General features: G+C 38.9%; 2 protein-coding genes across 19 annotated transcripts in view; one reads left to right on the top strand and one right to left on the bottom strand.

The window, feature by feature from the left end:
* The window catches only part of gxylt1b (glucoside xylosyltransferase 1b), a 366,738-nt gene that overhangs the window by 188,489 nt on the left and 160,641 nt on the right, over positions 1–17,608 (bottom strand). The gene's annotated exons all lie outside the window — the stretch shown is intronic.
* nrcama (neuronal cell adhesion molecule a) overlaps positions 1–17,608 on the top strand; it is a 58,389-nt gene that overhangs the window by 7,726 nt on the left and 33,055 nt on the right. For all 18 annotated transcript variants that reach the window (XM_072377781.1, XM_072377767.1, XM_072377778.1 and 15 more), the window contains exon 2: positions 13,707–13,755. The gene's annotated coding sequence lies outside the window, so the exon portion shown is untranslated. The remainder of the gene's footprint in view (positions 1–13,706; positions 13,756–17,608) is intronic.

Raw genomic sequence — 17,608 nt, 5'->3', positions numbered from 1 at the left:
TGGGAAGCAGATAACCCTGATGTCCTTGTTCTGATTGCTGAGATACAGAGATAATGCTCACAGCAAGACTGAAGTCAGCCAGACTACCCACAGAGAGCCAGTTGATGTAGGGAGATGTAGGTTCAAAGATGGCTGAGAACAGCAGTCTGCATTTTGTCAGCCATGACAAGTCTTTCAAAATCTTACCGTGGAGAAATTAAAGGGCCGTCTTAAAGCTAGTCGGAGCTACTCGACTTCATGGCTATTTCAAAACAAAACAATAGAAAGTCTTTGTGATACTTCCACATGCATGAAACCTTGTATAATTTAGCTTCCCCTCTTGGATACTTGCTCTGTGATTCCTGCATTGACAGCTGGATTAACCCAGTATTAGAAGGGCTGAAAAGTGTTAAGTCTTCGTGGGCGGAAACACAAATGAACATGAATTTTCTTGTGAAAGTCTGTGATGTAAAAAGGATGCCATGTACGCAAGCTTATTGCTCCCTCAGAGTTATGTTATGAATTATAATACTTGAACGTAAATTAGAATTTTAAAATTGGTGGCTGCAAATGGCTCGGCACTATGCCTGTTTGCACAGCTTCCTCTTCTCCTGTGTCCTCCCAGTATTTTCCCACCGTATCCACACTGCTGGTATTGACCCTCAACCCACTCCATCTCTCCTCCACTCCGCTCTCTTCCATGACTCACAAAGCCCATTTAACCTTTACCCAGCTAAATGCAAGCCGGCACTTGGTTTCTACCCACTGGCTTAAAGCAGCAAGTATATTTCTTTGTTGCTATTTTTCATGGAATTGTTGGGGAGTATGGCACTTGCTGTGTTGCTTGACTATTTTTCATAGTCCATGTCTATCTGTTAAATATCAATCCACCCATAAAAGACCCGTGTTTTGTCTGGTAAATAACCTGGGACGAAGAAGAAATAAGGGCAAAAAGCCTCACAGAAAGTCTTAACACAGGAAACCCCTTTTCTTTTTTTAACATAGTCACTCAAGCTTGTCATCCATTACCGTTTGTGATATATATTACCTGTGAGGCATTCGTCCTACAAAGGGCCCATTAATAAGTGGAAGAGCAGCTACTATTCCAAAATGGGTGTCAAATGCTTTTCCCATGGTAGCTTCCTCTGTGGACACAATCACATAACCTGGTAACACAATCTATCAGGTTACAAAGGAGTGTCCTGTAACTGCTGGATCACATTAGCTCTTCACTTGTTGGGTCAATAAGGATACTGTCATTGCTGAACAAATACTTTGTATTTGTGAGACTGTGTTTACTTATCATCCCGCCAGAGACTGGTTATTTTAAGACTTGACCGACATTTATTTGTCTTATTTTAGTATATGGATTCAAAAAGATTAAGAATACAAGACAGGATACATGCTGATAAAATTGTAGACTGCTGCATAAGTACTGAGGCAGTGAAAAAAAAAAGAATACTTCGAGGCATGCTAAAGTGAAAGAAAATAGTTTTGGCCTTCTACAATAATCTGTTAAACATTTTTGGTTTCAAACAGACAAAACAACATTCATGAGCCATTGATGAGCAAACTTACACATCTCTAATGAAGTTTTATAACTGATACCCTTCTGGTTGGTTAGCCCTTTAACTATCTTGTCAACCAAAGCTCTGCAGTTTGCCTTAGTTCAAGTGCTGTGATGTTAGTGTGCTCAAGGTGAAGTTGATGTAAACTGTGGTGGAACATAGGGCCTATGCTGAAAGTACTTGGTGCGAGGCTGACGATAGGGTCCCTTTATCCATGAGAGATGATCTTCGTTTTAATAATTGATTTACCTGCCATATAATGCATAAATATGTCTCTTATCTTGCTTAGAAACCCTGCTTCTCTTTTGGTGAATCAAAGCCAAGCCCCAAAATACTGTTTTGACTAGTGAATTATTTAGGGGCTTTCTCTTCTTGTTATTGGCACTTTAGTCCTCCATGTTAGTGGCTGACTTTCAGTGAAATAGGAGATAAATACATCTTTGTGTTTTTATTTTGTACTCGTTTGTGGTTGTTTAATTTTCCTGTAAGAATATGTATTTTAGATCCTTTCCTTTTTGTTATTTTTATCATTTAGAACAAATTCAAACTCTGGATTTTCTTACCTTCGACCAACATGATAGGTTTTGCGTGAACACTTGAATTGATCTTGAGGATCAGGAACTGGAAATCCAGTCAAGTGTCAGGACATGAGGTTATATTGACACTGAGACTATTGATCCCAGTATTAAGGAACAGGACCCCAGAGGGCATTAGTGTTACTGTGATTTTAGGCAGCTGAGTGAAAGCTTGCAGGCTAATTAAGAAAGGTTGTACAGAGCTCGGTTTGCTTTTGTCAGCCAAACTCTCTGCACTCAGATACACTTTGTTTGAGATGAACCAAGACCGAGGGAATTCAGTTTTTAATGTCAGTCCTATTTTAATGTGTACGAGAGACAGAGCTGCTTTTCTGATGAGTTTGGCATCTTTGGCAAAACATGATAAAAGAACAACACAAAATGACCTAATTTAAACAAGAAAGATTTAGTTTTGCTTGAAAATGCTGACATTATAGTTTTGGCGAGGGCGTGAGAGGCCTCACCCTTAACAAAAGTGATGGAATAGAAGACACATTGGTTCAGATGGTGTACTGACGCAATGCAAACTTTGGGCTGCTTTGCTGTGAGCTACACTCATTAGCTCAGGCAGCATCTGTTTTTGGAGCACCAAAGTGCTGACTGGGGTCTTTGTACTGAGACTGCTACAGCCTCTCTTTTTCAGGGTCCATGCTGTCTGGCTTACCACAAGCTCAACACCACAGGCCAAGGCATTGAAGCCCAGTGGGCAGAGCTGAATGATTGTGTATATGCTTGTACAACAAGAGATAGATTGATAGTAAGCTGCTTCGGTCTGCTGATTTGCTAGATCCATTACATTCTACAGCTGAGCTCTGAAGTTTTCCAGCTGTTGGTAGTTATCTTGGTTCAATTATTTTTTTATTCTTTTTAGAGCATTTACATCTGTTTTAAAAGATAAGTTGTTAGAAGGGAACTAGTAACCTGGCCTGTGAGCTGGTGTATTTGTCTTTAAGAGGGTGCAGTGGGAGAAGTTGACATACTTCATGTATTAATGTAAGTTTTGCAGTTGGCTCAAATATATTAGATATTCTTGTAAGCCTGTTTTTATAATGACTGGTGACAGCGCTAGCATTAGCTGACACCTTGGCACACCTTGTTCTTATCAAAATGTGGGCACGTTTGGCATTAAAAAGATCAAGATGGTGACAAATAAATGTCAAACTTGAGACAAATTTGTGATGTCAGGTTCCTCTATTAGTCGTGTTAGTGTATTTTTCATCTCTGGGCATTACAAATGCTACACCAGTAAAAAAAAAAGATCAAAATAATTCAATCTTGCACTTTCATTGGATCCACAACTGTCATCTTAAACTTTGCAGTACACGGGAACGTCCTGAAAAGTAACACTTTTATTTCAGATAAACAGTGCTCATTTGTTAGCCAATAGTTGCCTTATAAATCCAGCAGTTAAAGAGCTCACATACCGGACATATGGTTTTATGTGACAGGGGAATTCTTTGATATTATTCTAAAACAGCTAAAATGTCTAAAATACTTAATTGAAGGCGATGAAACGATAAAAATGGATGATAATTCCACTTGTGTGCATCACTAGCTGTAGTCTTATCATGCTTGGTTGGTTCAAAGTTACTTAAAGTATCACTAAAGTCTTTTTTTAGAGGTTTATTTGATTTAAACATAATTTAGTTTATGTTGCTTTAGTGCCATAATAACTTTAGATACATTTGACTATTTTAAGAATAATAAGAAGTGGACTAGATGGCTATTCAGTAGTTTACTCATCAGAGATTAAGAAGGATGAAAGGATGTTGATGCTGAGATGCTGATAATAGTAATTTGAGGTATGATACGAGATTGGAGTGAAAGCAGATGCACCCGAGACATTGATTTTTCTTGTCCTTCAAAAGACTTGGTTGTCAAGAATACATTTAGTCTCTCTATCACTGCACAGAAATTGGTGTCAGGTAATGAGGAAATATTGGTCTCAGTGGACTGCTATCTGTCAAAAATGTATAAAAAATACCTTTAAAACATTATAACTATGTTATCCAAATGCTTTTAAAATGGCGAGGACGTGATATTAGTGTGTTGGAAGCCTGTGGCTCTCAGACCAATGTGGCTGGACTTTAGTTTGTTTTCTCTGCTGGATTTGACTGCAGATCAGCATCGTCTGTGAATTTGTTTAATGAAAATCAGGGCAAAGGTAGGAAACAAATAAAGTTGGTTTGTTTGTGTTGCATGTGTGTATTTATGTGCTTGCATTATGTGGCTAAATGTGTGTCCAGCCTGTGCCACAGTGATTTTACACACTGCAGGAAGGAGGCTGTGTTATTCAACTGTGACAGCATCCAAATAACTCATACCAATCTCTTTTATTTTGCTGCTCAGGTGTGGTCATGACTCTTGGCACACAGTTCAGGGACGCTTCAGGGACATTTGCACATGGCTTATGTAGCTTCATTAAGGCTGCTTTTGTTATCCTATAAAATGCTGTCACATTAACAAAGCTGAGGGCTACCGAAGCAGCAGCAGGTTTTCAAGCAGCAGCTGAATTTTGTTTGACCCCAAGGCCAATAAACAAATACAGCACTTATGACAGCAAAGGCAAAGCACGTAAACAAGTAATTTTCAGTTTACACAAAAGCCCTCATAGTGTGTAACGCCGCTGTTTAAATTACGCTCTGTTTTGTCTGCTCAGAGCCTCGAGTCCTTGTGCAGAAGTGGACTGTTAATTTGAAGTCTGGCCAGTTTTGTGAAGTACATTTTAAAACATTCACATTCAATGAATAGCAACTGCTGAAAGGGGAGTAATTAGTCACTTTGTATTTGACATGCACACGCACAGACAGCCAGATGATCAGAACTCCCACCAATCCTGCTCTGTGTTAAGATTTCATTGTTCTCATTGTCATTTGATGGTTCCCATATTCTTCATGTTGTCATAACAATTATTAAAGCAGTTTTAAACATTGCTACCATCAGGAAAAATATTCAAAGCTCTTAAAGTGTTCTTTTCCAGGTGAATTTTGCTACCCTGTTTATATTTGCCTCAGTCCAGCATTAGTGTTACAGCACAGGCCATAAGCAGCAGGACGACGTGGTTGACTGGGTCTCAAAGCACAGGACATTGGCTGTACATGCAAAGTAATATTCCGACCATTGATCTTAATTAATGTTCAGTAATCAAATTATGCCCACACAAATTCTCTGATTAATGTCTACATTATGTCACCATACGGAACTGCAATGTTTCTGCCCATCCAAAGTCTTACATATATTCATATCTCTCAAAGGGTGGAACATTAGAGTACTTTGGTGTCTTCCTTATTCCCCAAAGTGTATTCTTTGTTCACCGCAGTCTCGCTTTTCTGCTCTGAACTTTGCAGAAGCCAGTGTTGCCAGATGTTGTGAAGATAGGTGATGGTGTTCTTCAAAAACAAGCCAAAAGGCACTCATAATGAATTAACCTGGCAACTTTGGGGTCCAGAGCATGACTTATAAAGCAGAAGCGTGTGTTACAGGAAGAAAAACCTGGTAGGATGTAATAGTATGAATAAAGTGTCTACATGTGTACCTAATACAACTCAGATCAGCATACACTACCAAGCGTAATCCAAATATGTTCCAGTTCAGGTTAAGGTGATCCAAAAATGCTGTTTACATTCACAGTAAGTTATTAATCAGATGAATATGATATTACTGTGTATGTAAACATGTAAACATCCATCTACCGTCCAAATAAGTTGTTTCTATGCTTACTTTTGTTTGAACTACACAAGGCTCAGCCCATCTGCAAAAGACCAGGATGAAAACAGCTCATAGACTGTACTCGATGCAATGTATGATGCTACAGATATATTGTATCATACTGAACAGATACTCTGATTCCATACAAATTGTGCATTTCCGTACAAATGACTGGGGATATTGATTCTGACATGAAATACACTTTTGAAGCACTGTAAGCAGAGCATAGTCTGATCCCTTCCCATATGTGCACAGAAACCTTTATGTGGAGTGTACTTGAAAGTGAGACTCCACATGAACAGCTGATTCACATACACAATATTTTCTATAAATAGATAATTCACCACTATCATCTCCTGCCATCGCACATTTTCAGATAAAATCGTTCTTTTAAGAATTTTCGGCTGCATGATTGCTCAATTGTTTTTTTCATCTTGTGAGAGGAGCAAGTAGCACAGCTCTTAGTATGATAAATTTACAATCCAGCTTCAATCTTCATGCTGCAACTTTGTTGAATCGTTGGGAAGAAAAAAAAAGATTCCTGTAGCTTTAATCTTACTTACTTACAGCTACACTGCCAGACAGATAGTGGGTGTAATTCTGCACTTCTCTGTCACTGAAAGCTTTTGTGTCAGCTTGTCGCTTCCCTGTCACAGTTTTAAGTCTGAGAACAAGGTTTTTGTGACGAGTCCCAAATTAATGGAGAGTAATCCCTCTCCGCTGGTGTTTCTAATATTAGCAGGCCTCAATCTCCTGTTCTCCTTCTGCCTTTGTCTTTGTTAGGTGGCAGATAGGCAGTCAATATTAGACATCTCCCAGACATTGTATAGGTCCATACTCTTCACTGTTTGCACAGCCTTGCCAACAGGCCTTTTGTTTCTCACATTCTCATTTCCAGTGTTTTGTTTCTAATTTACCTCCACTCTCACTTCTTTCTTCAACATCTGTGTCCATCTTTGCTTTCCCTTACGTCCCTTTTGTTTTGTTGCCTGAGATGAAATGGTTTCCAGGGGGCTGGCTGCATGGATGTTTCTGACATGTCATGTAAGCGATAGCCAAGTCCTGCTTTCCTGTGCTATTTTTCCCAACTCTCACCATGGTGATGAGTTATGGCCTTGTTCCTGCTTGGTTTTTATTTTTTTTGGGGAACGCATCAGTAATAAAACAGCCTTTCCTTTGTTGGTTTAGTTCTTTATGTGGTCGCATGCAAAAGTCTGGGAGCTGAATCAAAATTTGCATTCCTATGGCTAGTTAATTGATAAAAAAGAGTACCCTATTTCTTAAGGCTATGTAGAGAGGGCAGATTTCTTTACTTTGATATTACTTCTATCTTTAGCTTTCTCAAACAGGGAAAAAAGGACACGCCCTTTGGCAAATATCACAAGCTGTAAGTGCTTTTTGAGTTTTTCAGTTCTTGTTTGGGGTATTTTTCACTTTTCCCTCCAGGGAAAGCTCTAGTTCTGTCAGATTAATGGGTTGTTTTGCATACACTGATCTCTATCCACAGAAAGTCAATCGTCTTTACGTTGAGTGGATATAAGAGCCATTGCAAAACCCTCAGCTAGCCCCCCTTGAAGTTGTCCTTCGTGAATTTTGAGGTGTATCTGAATCTATACCTGGTTGCTGAAGCCATCTTCTTTTCATCTTCAGCTTTTCCACAGAAGCTGAGATATTTGCTTCCAGAATTTTCTGGTATTTAACTGATTCCATTCTTTTTTCTATAGGTGAATAATTTCTGGTGCCACTGGCTGTATTTCACACCCAAAGATCATCCCCCTAGATTGGTATTCTTTGCATGAAATTATTCTTGTGTCTTCAAACATACCTTTTTGCATTGAAACAAAAAAGATCAGTTTGATCTTCCTCAATATAACACACATATTTAGCTCATTATGGCCAAAAGCATTCATGATGATTATATTATTGCAATATCAAAAGGAAACATTTGATAATTGATTGACAGATAAAATAGACACACTCCACACTACATCTCCAGAGTCTGTTAAACCTTCCTGGAAGTCTTTTGCAGTCAGACAGGAGCTTTAATTTGCCTCTCTACCAGTCCTACAAGCCTCTCTCTGTGTAATTTTTCATCCTGACTTCAACTTGACCTTTCCCTTTCCACTTAACTGCTGTCTCTTAATCACATTACAAACCGAGGAAGCAGCTACCTGAGGACTCTTTCTTATCTTCTTATTAGCCTTCTTCTGTGTTGTGGGCATCAATTATTTTATTTTTCACAGTGCTTAGATGCACCCCAGGCTGAGTATTTAGAAAAGCTTTAGAATTAAAATCATCATATCTTTCCTAATGCTGATAGTAAACAAGCTGCAGCCTTAATGAGCAAATTAAGGAGAGTGACCTGAGTTTGTTTAGGTTTTCCACCTTTTCATGGTGGTTTTGGTCTTTTCCTTGCGTGTTTTCCATACTTTGATACCCAATCTTTATATGTGTATACTATTCTGTAAATCTTTGTCTTTATTGTGCTTGCAGGTTTCTAGACAAATGTTGTTTCTATTTTTCTATTTTTTTTTGGTGAAATACCTTAATAGGAGCAGCCCAAACATAGTGCTTTATTGTAAGATTCTGTGTTCTATATAGGAAGTAAAATGTTCCTACATAGGACTGCATGTTTGTGTTATATGAGCCTTATACACAGCCTGTGGAAATCCAGAAATTAGCATAGAAATCAAACGCTATGACAGGCCTCTCACTCACCTGACTGGTTGAAGGGAGTCAGGCCTCATATGGGGGGGGTATTTCATCTGCACTGATGATGGCTCAAATAGACCATCTTTCTCAAATCATCTATTTTTCAATTGTTGATCTGTTTCTTCTTCTGTTGCGTCAGATCTCCCACTCCTCTCATGTCATGCATCTTCTGCTTTTGCAACTCACTCTTTGTTTCAAACACTCCTTCTGCTGGGAATTGAAAATTAGTTTGAAGTTTGGATCCAATCCTGTGAGAGCTCATTCCTTTTTAAATTATACTTCCCTCACTTGAGAAGGTCCAGAGGAAGATCTACCAAGAATAATACCTCCTACTGTTCTTTAATCTTGATTTATAATCTCTTGCTTTGCATTCTCTGTGTGACACTTTTGATGACTTGATTGTGTGTGCTGCGTGGTGTTGAGTGGGAACAGCAAGGATGGGATATTTGTCCCTTTAACCTCTGGAAGGAAGAAAAGAAATCTCTGAGAAGGCGGTAAATCTCTTTGATTAAACCCAGCTCTCTTAGACTGCTCTTTTTGTGCAGGACTGTGTGTTTTGTCTGTCATCTGAAGGATATATCCAGACTGTTAAAATTAAAAACGCTTGGAAAAGTCATGGTAACCAACCCTCCCCCTCAGTCTCTGTCTCTTGCACACACACATATGCAAACATTACAAGAGAATGTGCGGATGTTGAACTGTTTTGAACTTCAAACGCAAAGATAGACCAATCCGACAGTGCTTTGTGGTATTTTTTTCAGAGTGGTTACATTTTAAAATAGAAGTATCTACTAGAATGTTGCGATTTATCTTCTGGGAATAAGGTATTTCTCATTCAAATTCTTTCAGTCCCCACAAATTGAAGTGAAAGACTAGCATGGGAAAAGAGCATTAAATGGTTTTACTTGTAGAGAAGACTATTTCGTTGTGCAGTAATGAGAATGAGTCTCATTCATGAATATATTTGACTCATTATCAGAACGTAGCAGAAGGTAAGCTGCTTCTCAAGCCACTATTTCCACTTGGATCTTTGTCAATCCAGCAACGCTCCAAACTCATAATGTCACAGCTTTACAAATCTAATATGAAGGAAATAAATATCACTTTCCATCCACCATTGCTATGTTTAACATAACCTCTACACTCTTGCCACACTTGTATGAATTGTTATGACAATATGGCATCCTGTTGTGAGACAACTATTACTCTGTAAAGACTATAATATCATGCCTCCTTTTATGTACTATTCATTCTTGTGCTAATGGTAAATATCACAAGCACACCCTAACTTTCCATCACCTCCACTGGCATGTCATCATGGAGCATGATGAACAATAACAGAAGCAATGCTATGTGTTTCACAGCCTTTGTGAAAGAGGCTTAAAATATACACGTAGCCAACAGGTCTGAGAATAGAAGCCAATGAGGAAGTGTCTGAAGTGTAATTCCACTGATAGCCTATAGGAGCTTCATACCTCCAATAAACTCCTATTCAAAAAATTCAAGATAGTGTCGTTATCTAGGTTCACTCCTTCTGATCAGTATGCTGGTGGTCATTTTGGAAAATTATTCCAGATTTACACACATTTTTTCTAATCTTAGTATCATTCTCTATCTCAACTTTTATGTCCAAATATGATCACAGCAGCTCAGAGACCAATGGACAATATCATGGTGGCCACTTTTTATTGACAAAGCATGGTTGACTCCTTTGAGTGTGTGTGGGGCTGCTTGAGCAGAAATCTCCTTTTTTTAATACTGATGAGTGATAAGTTATAATTATATTCATTTGTATTTGAAACATTAGTATTTATCTGTAATTTACAATTATTATGAAATACATTAGGTGAGTTACAATTCATTTTCAGCAGTTTATTCAGTTCAGTCAGCCAGAAACTATCATGATGGAATCTGTAGTACTGAAAATCATGGACTGTATGTTTGCATTTGCCTATGAATGTGTTATTGGTGTACTTTGGTTTAGAACATTTAAATAAAAATCATTTCTTGGAGCTCAAGGGAAATGTCCCAATGATATGGTGCTCTAAACCCAACATGGCCATGATCTTAATTAGATCATTTGTCATTTTCAGTGACTAAAGACACATGGAGACTGGTGTTTATGAGCACACACACACACAGTAATGAATAACCATGTCCTTTACCAGAATCTTTTCACACACAGCTGGTATGTCTGGCACTGAACGTAACAACCTTCAGGCTCCTACAGACAGACAGTATTTTCACTACCCAGGTGCTACTGTCTGTCTGCATAGCTGAGTACCCAGATGCTGTGGAAACACTTTTTTTCTTTTACTTACTTTAGCCTGAAACTGAAAGTGAAGAGGCTGTTGCGAATGCCTGCAACCTTTTCTCTTTTCTTGACATGAAACTGATAGTCTCTCCTTATTCAAAGAAACATTTGGCAAAATCATTATCTCCTTGTTTCCTGCTTTGTGCACTGCTCCAAGGCTGCTGGTTTGTACATCCAACATGAGTCAGAGTCACACTTCACTGACAGCTGTCTTGTTATTAAGCTTTAACAATATATTTGACAGTTTCTTCAATCGTTGGTTCAGACAGTTTTCTATTATAATGTAGTGGTGAAATACTCTAAGTCCTTAATTAGAAAATGTAAACTGTCAAAATATAAGATACAAATTATGTTGCAAGTGTTTATCAAATCAGTAAGCAAGGACTTTTTAAAATGTATTAATAGCAGACTGCACATGAAGTCAGATAAAGTTCAAGTTGATAGGACGAACAGGCACTCATGGTACAAGTTACATGTGATTTTTGGGCAGCTGCTACTATCGCTGATTGCTGAGGACCTTTAGCCTCAGGGATTAGGGCGCATGCACAAATTTCTATTCATGCCTGGGGTCAGTTATTCTATCACGGTTGAAAAAGCAGACGCATGCTGTTTACTGACTCCCAGTGGATCCATAAAACTCAGGAGACTAATTGAAACAGGGGCGAGGCAGCAAATCAAAACACTGTGCCTTTGGTCATGCAGCTTCATTTATTAAGACAGAGTGATGACGATGATTAGTTGGTGGAAGAAGAGAGAAACACAAGCTTTCATCTCCACAACTTACTTCTCATATTCACATTGCTGTAGTTGAGATACTCCTACTGATATCACATTTATTTTAACTCAAGAACATTTCCTTAAGACTATGCACTGTGTCGCCCTTAGAATACAGTGGTTGCAGGAGAATCTTCTCCTGCTCTGGCTGGTAGCTAATCCATGCTCAAAATAAACATAATAGGTAGGCTAGTAGCTCGGTTAGCTGATGCAGTCGTAACAAATTAACAGTTTCCCGGCAACGTGCACATGCTAATCGAGCAAAAAAGACGTTTTTCTTTTACATCAAAAACCGGGGAAAACAGCTAACCTAACTCTGCCTAAACTGACCTCCTACAAGCCCCTTTAAAGCTTACTAATGAGCACACTATCAAAAATCTCTTTTGCAAAACCATTTTCTCTTTTCATTTTCAAAAACACAGCATGCTCTGTGCTAAAACGTGGTAACATGCTGCAGGAATTAGTATAGATAACTCTCTACAGGCAATACATGAGTATATTTCTAAAAAAATTTAAATTAACTACGTTCTTTGTTTCATGGTACTCTTGTCTGAATGCCTGTTTTTCTGTCGCTATGGCAACATGCTGTAGCATGAGGTCAGCTCTGCTCTTCTGCCACCTCCCAGCTCCACTCTCCTCTTTTCTCTCAGCTTACTCTCCATCTCTGTATCTCCCTCCAAACCCCCTCTTGATGATGAAGCGCTTTTAGATTTGCCCCTTAATAATGCATGTTTTCAATCCTCATTCACTCTTAATTTTTTCATGTTTGTTCTCTCTCCATCTCGCTATCCCTCTATATCACACGCTCTTTTTTTCCCCATCATACTCACTCTGCCTCCCCAGCCTCAGTTTTCTGATGTCTCTGTGTGCTCCTGTCTCCATTTATTAGGATCTTACCCTCCCATTTCTCCTAGTTTGCATCTGCTCCCTCTTGTCTAAGCTCAGTTTTTTTCAGATCAGCTCAGGTAAGATCAATGCAATCAAGTTCAAAGAAGATCACACAAAAGAATAGATTTAATTTCACTTTATATATTTCAGATTGTTCAATCAGTAGACTTAAATTATCTTTAGATCAGGTACATTGATACATGAATACATATTAACAAATCTTCCTGTCTTTGTTTCTACTTCACACAGATGCTGTATTGTGGTTTAGTCGTAAGGGTTACTACAGAAATATCCTTTCACTCATAAGTTCAAATAGCTCAACCTCGGCTTATTAAAGCTACTCATACATTGCAGCATCTTTCTCCCCTTAGCTAACCACTGTTGAAATGGTTCACGTTTAAATGAGCCTGCGTTCTTTGTCTGTCACTTTTGTTTTGCTAATGTGAGATGAATGGAGGGTCTCTCTGGAGATTACGATAATGGATTCGTGGTCATGAAGGAGGCCTGTTTGCTGGAGGTGGGCGGGGGCAATTGTGTGTGCATGTTGGTAGGTAACCTTTTATTTGTGTGTGCACCCTGCTGGAGGTTGTAGTAATAAAACTGACAGGGGACATTTTGTTTGATCGAAGGTCTCCTGTTCAGCTAGACGCTGGGTAGTCCCTGGGGAGATCCGAGGACGTGCCCATGTGTTCATGAACCGCTTGTATGTGACAATGGCCCTCTTTGATGAATGAAGGGTCAGTTTGCTTTTAGGATTAAACAAGTCCCTTTGTCAACTTTATTCAAACAGTATTTGTCTGCTATTTTAGAAGGGCTAATTTTTTAAATAGTTAACTACAAAAAACTTTTTCATATCAAGTGTAAAATATTTCACCCATGTTGCACCATCAGTCCTTCTATCTCACCTGATGCTGATAAGTTAATGGGAGGGCACCGGTCCACGTTTTCATAAATGCCAGCTTTAATGATGTTTTTGACATAATAAGTTGTAATAAAAACACTACTGCGATAAGTAGAGCATAAGGATGGTAGTAACTTAGCATTTATAATGTTGTTTTTTATTTTAATTGGATGCTTTTATCCTAATTACTTTATTGTTGTTGTGAGCGCACACACTTTTACTGCTGGTGGGCAGATATCTTCTAATTAGATCTTAAAATAATCTGACTATTTTCCTTTTTATTGCAGGTTTGAACACCTGTCTGAAGAAAGAGCGGCTGAGGTTTAATCCTAATAGGTGAGTCAAAGATTGTTGTTCACTAAGTTGGACATTTTGAGGAATATACTGTATTAGTGACTGGCTGAAGTTCATTCAGTTTTCGGTTATAACCAGCACTTCAACCACATGAATTTTTAGTGATAAAATGAATTGCTGATGATACTTTTTTTTTTTTTTAACATTGCTACAGTGGTGTATGCATACACACTGATGCTGATGATACCAGTCAGCTTGCTCTGCTAGATGTAGTTTTGTTGCAGTAATGTGCTGTTAAGTATCACTCGTAGGTGGTTATTGCACTATAAACAGATCACAGGACACTCCACTTGGATTCATTTATAGTCGTACATTATATTATTTTTTGGAAGATGCAGTTTAGTGCTCGAAAACACAGATGAAAGGCCCTTTGTGAATTTTATAGGTTTTTCTTTCCCCATTATGGCTGTATTTTGAATAAGAAAGGTCAGCTTGCAAAAATAAAAAATGCTGAGTGTTGAAGTGTGACTCACAACTGGCAGTGACTGATTTATACCCTCTGCAGTCTTGGCTGTGCACTGTTTGTATCTGCGGCATGTACATTCAGAGCCAGCCAACAGCAACTGAAGCTTACTGCTTGTTCCTAAATCTCTGTGCGGCTATGATTTCAGTACAGGGTTGTCGAGTAGTCCTGTTGTTGTGTGGGTCAAAACAAGTACGCTTATGTTAGGTGGCCTGTTGCAGGCTGGCTTTTGAGCTGAATCATAAATTGGAGACTGAGCAAACAGTGCTGAAATAACTAAAATCTATCTATTCCTTTAGGAAAACCTGCAGTCTTGATCATTGTGCTAAACTTTTCCATCTACTGTTTGACTCAACCGCATTGAAAATTTTTTAGTTTTGGATTTCTGAGAGACCACAATGCGAGCCGGGAAATTGGAAAAACAAATTAGACAATAAAGTACTAGCTTGATAGTAACACCAATCACTGCAGTTTGAACACACATTAGTATTTAGACAGCATTTGGTACTGAAATCATGGGAAGACTTATCATTTACAGAGCACGAATTCCTAGAATTATACGTTATTATGGAGGGAACACGTACGTATGACTACTTTGATAAAACAAAAACAGCAGCGTTTTAACAAAACACTGAAGTAAAACATGAAAAAACAAGAACATAAACGGCAAAACAGAAAATACTAAGGAAAATCCCAGAAAATATGTTTTTTAAAAATCATTTTGATGTGTTTTCTGTTTCATAGTTCCATTTTCTCGTCCTATGTTTTGTCCAATCTTGCTGTGTTGGGTACCTTGGGGCCACCGTACATAAAGGGACATGATGTTATAAATGATATGCAAAGAAATTCACAAGGCAGACCAGGTTGATTGTTTGTCAGCCAGTGTATTGGCAAAATAATTTTTTTTGGAGTACAACCAAAAGTAAACCAAATGTGAGAAGACAATATGATTACCCAGCATGTGTTTGGACACAGTTTGAAAATGACTGGAAAAATAGAAACCACGTGTCTTGGCGTCACCTGCTGCTCACCCGCTGCTGAACACAGTACACACACACACAAACAGAGGAGGGCAGTGCACTGATACAGTTTAGCACACAAAGACAAACAATGATGGGAATAAAAAGTAGTCTTCTTTTCAAGGTTTGCACTGCTGTAAATTATGCTTTAAACCTATAAGTAAATCATGTTTTTGTTGTAGGACAGAAACAGATTCCAAACGTGTGTCAATGAGCACAGATAACAAGCCACTAACATACAGCCTGCTCCTTTCTCCATCAAACATTATTGCCAGCAGGGAACAGTAGTCTTTGTAAGTAGAGCAGGCTCAGTAGAGTATTACATCACACATCACTTCAATTGTTCTTCCTCCAATTACCATCATTGTTACCTGAATGGTCCCATGAGGGCTCTTTACGATATTAGACTGAGCTGTAATTTAAACAGTGAGTTGTTATCAATGCAGTTTATATTGCTGGAAAGACTGAAAGTCACAGAAATGAGGTTCAAATTCAGTCATTGTATGTCGTGATAATAGATCTCCTCTCTGCTGTCCTCCAGCTTCCTCTCCACACCCGTCCTGTCCTCTCCATGAGTAATCCTGATGAACAGATGGGTGGAGGAGGAAAAAAAGGGGGCATGCCAGCTTGTTGCGCTGCTATATTACCGTCAATCAGCCCCCTCCCCCTCACCTTCTGCCCCCCCCTTCATACCCTTTCCATTGCTGTCAACACTTGAGCCTGCTCTTCCTCAGTCTTACTTTCTGTTCCGTATCTGTCGTTTCACTCACACATTTGCTGCAACGGTGCTATCAGTCAACCTCATCGATCGATCCGACATTGCGACAGTCTGTCTGAGCATCAATCACAGCCACAACTACCAGAAATGTATGAAACTCAGCCATAAAAGTTCAACAGTCTACCCCTGAAGGACAAACACAGTTGCTCATGTTGCAGTAAAGACCAGAGTCACATATCAAGGCCACGTGCATCTCTCAGCACATCGATATCTTTTACCTTGCAAAAACACGCAGGAATACCAATGAGACTTGGCTCGCTTCCAGGCCCAGATGGATTTTACAGTATTTTTCCACAGTTGCTGCATTTAAATTAAATTGACATTGATTCCTTTCATGCAACATGCTTGCTCCATGCCTGCCTCATTTCAAAAGCACTTTTTCACAGTTCACATGATCCCACCTGGGAGCTGCACTCACAGCTACAGTCTTCTTCAGCTTGTTTCTTATAGTACAGTGAATCTTTACCAATGAAGGTTATAAATGATCTTAATCTGAAATGTAATATGCTGTGACATACCAGTAAGGCTGCAATGTAGAGTGGATGACTGGAGGTAAGATGAAATGTGAATTTGTCTTCATAAACAATGCATTCATGCAATGAAAGAATTAAGGCCAAATCTCTGTTTCAGTCACAAGGGCTTTAAAAAATGACTGGCATTCTCATTATGTTGTTATAGTCGAGATATTATGTGGGAATATCACTCTACCTGTCCCGCACACAAACAAAAATCAGTTATGCATTGAACAGCTAGACCCTCTGCTCTGACTGAGCCGGGTTTTTGATGAGATGACCTTAGACAGGCGAGATGTGCACTCATGCCTACACACACACACACACACACACACACACACATGTGCACATTGGCCACACTCAACCAAGCTGCAAGCAGCTAACCAACTCCTCCATACGCCTGGAAAAAAGATTGTCTTCATATCACGCATCATAACTGGGGGTTATATGAAGAGATTTTTATTAGAGGGTAACCATGATAGTGTTATCTGTTTGGTTTTGAAGTAGCTATCATGTTCAAAGCCATTCCAGTTCAATTGTGTAACCTTGGTTTAAAAAAAGAATAATCCCAATTCACTGTGATTTACTTTTATATTAAATCGCATATAGTTCACATGCATTCATATTCCCTATTTTTGTCATTTTGTCCGGTTTTGTTTTTTTCTTTAATAAAAAAAACACACTGAACACAGAATAGTTTTAGAAACTTGAATTTTTGACTGGACAGTAGCAGAAGGGCTGCCACTAGAATTTGAATTTGGCATTCACCATTAGTGGATCCCCTCTCAGAGTTTCATATGAAGGTGTGCTGCAGCAAGTGTTCAAAAGTGTGTTAAAACTGAGCGTCATAAGTAACAGTCAGTGGCGGTTTCTGTTTGTGGGGCAGTTTGTTAGTAACTCCAGCAAAAGTGTGTCACATAGAAGCATAGTTCCCCACTAACCTCTTCATGGTTCATCCCTTGTTTTCCCAGGTATGTTACAGTCTGCATGTTAGCAGCCTAGAACTCACAAACACAGTTAACAAAATCATACGAACGGTTGCACCGAAATGGTCACAGCTTTC

Source organism: Leuresthes tenuis, unplaced genomic scaffold (genome assembly GCF_036924035.1).
Source record: "Leuresthes tenuis unplaced genomic scaffold, fLeuTen1.0.hap1 SCAF_23, whole genome shotgun sequence".
Classification (NCBI taxonomy): Eukaryota; Metazoa; Chordata; class Actinopteri; order Atheriniformes; family Atherinopsidae; genus Leuresthes; species Leuresthes tenuis.
The sequence above is the reverse complement of the archived record's forward strand: the minus strand, read 5'-3'. Positions and strand labels throughout refer to the sequence as shown.